Source organism: Elephantulus edwardii, unplaced genomic scaffold, assembly GCF_000299155.1.
Source record: "Elephantulus edwardii isolate Elephantulus edwardi_28Jun2011 unplaced genomic scaffold, EleEdw1.0 scaffold00104, whole genome shotgun sequence".
Classification (NCBI taxonomy): Eukaryota; Metazoa; Chordata; class Mammalia; order Macroscelidea; family Macroscelididae; genus Elephantulus; species Elephantulus edwardii.
The window spans coordinates 596,301-598,407 of NW_006399854.1; positions in this window are offsets into that span (position 1 = coordinate 596,301).

A 2,107-nucleotide genomic window follows, 5' to 3' on the forward strand; every position below is an offset into this window, starting at 1 on the left:
AGTCACTTTGTCAATCCATCTCATTGAAGGTCTTCCTCTCTTTTGCTGACCCTCCACCTTTCTAAGCATGATGTCTCTTTCCAAGGAATAACTTATGCTAACAACATGCCCAAGAGTGTGAGATGAATTTTTGCTATCTTTGCCTCTAAAGACCATCTGGCTAAGACCATGGCCTTAATTATAAGATGCACCTTAGTCTTCAAACTGACATCATTGCTTCTTAGTACTTTGGCGAGATCCTAGACAGTGGACTTTTCCCAGTGCAACATGACAATTGGAATCAAGTGTATTGGTTGTGGATCCAAATAAGATTAAATTATTGGAAATGTAAATCTCTTCTCCATCTATCATGACATTGCCTTTTGGCCCAGTGGTGAGGATTTTTGTTTTCTTGATGTTGAGATGCAGTCCATATTGAAGGCTGTCATGTGACATCTTCTGCAACAAGTGCTTCAAGTCCTCAATGAGCAAATATCATCTTCATCATGCAAGTTATTGATGAGTCTTCTTCCAATCCTGATGCCATGTTTTTCTCAAATAATCTGCTTAGCATACAGATTGAATAGGTATGAAAAAAGGATAAAACATCAACACATACCTTTCTTAACATTTAAACCATGCAGTGTTCCTTTGTTCTGTTCAGACAATAGCTTCTTGGTGTAGGTATAGGTTTTGTATGAATGTTAAGTGTTCTGGGATTCTTCTCGCAGTGTTAGTCATAGTTATGATCCACAGGGTCAACAACACATTTTTGCAGTAATAGTTCTACATTTATAGGTCATTGCTTACTATCCAAGTCCGCTAACTCCTAACCTAGTTTTGCTAATTTCCCTGGCTCACTCATCTCCATGGGACTAATATTGCTTGGTTGGGAATGGGCCGAAGGCAAACAGTATTGGAAGGTAAGAGCAATCAGCCTAGAAAAGATCTTTGGGAATAATCAGAATCACGATTGTGGAACTTCCAGATCACGTGTAAGGGTTGTTGTTGTTGTTATGTGCTGTCGAGTCGCTTGCGACCCACAGCGACCCTATGTACAACAGCCCTAAACTCCGCTCTGTCCTGTGCCAATCGCACTGTCTCCGACACTCCCATCCCAATTATCCCAGTCACTGAATCAATCCACCTCATAGAGGGCCTTCCCCTCCTGCGCTGTCCCTCCACCCTCCCAAGCATGATGTCCTTCTCCAAGGACTGGTCTCTCCTCACAACATGTCCAAATTAATGTCAGATGAAGCCCCAGAATCCTTGCCTACAAGGAGCAGCCCGGTTTAACCCTCTCCAGGTTGAATCTGTTTTCCTAGCAGTCCGTGGTACTCTCAATACTCCAGCACCACAGCTCAAAGGCAACAATTCTCCTGCTGTCCTCCTTGGTCATTGTCCAACTCTCTGATGCATAACAAGTGATTGTGAAGACCATGGCCTGTATCAGGCGCACTTTAGTCTCCAGAGGGACACCATTGCTCTTCAGTACTTTGGAGAGGTCCCAGCAGACTTTCCCATGGCAATGCGCCTTTTAATTTCCTGGCTATTGGTGCCAAGAGTGACTGGATGTAATGTCTTCTGCTTGTGTGTACAAGTCGGTGTTGAGAATAGCAAGAGTTCTCAATTACAAAACTAAAGTTACCTTTCAGGTTGGGGATAAAACTGCAGTTGAGGACTTAAGAATGGGTCCTTCCTGGTAATAAAAGGCACATGGGGCTTCGGTCTAGGCGCTCAGTGAGCAGCGTTGTGAATTGGGAAGTGGCCCTAACATTGACTTCATTGTGCAGCTAGAACAGAAGAAGCCTGAGGAAGGATCCTCCGGCTACGGAGCGGCCTCGGAATTCTGTGCGTTACCAGGCGCGGACTCTCAAGTTGGTGGGGGCATATCTGTGAACGGGGTTCGGCGTTTAGAGCGCGGCATGCCTGGGGTACCTCCTGCTCACCTGTTTGAGCCTCGTTTTGTTCACCTGGCCGCAGCCTCAGCGTGAGGTGGGACGCTGGGCGCCATGACGCCCGGGGGCCGCGGCGGGGCCGCCACACCGACCGACGCCCCCTGCCGGCCGGGCGGACCCACGCTCGCCAGCCCGCGCCTAACGCTCGGCTCGTGGGCGCCGGCGGCCGG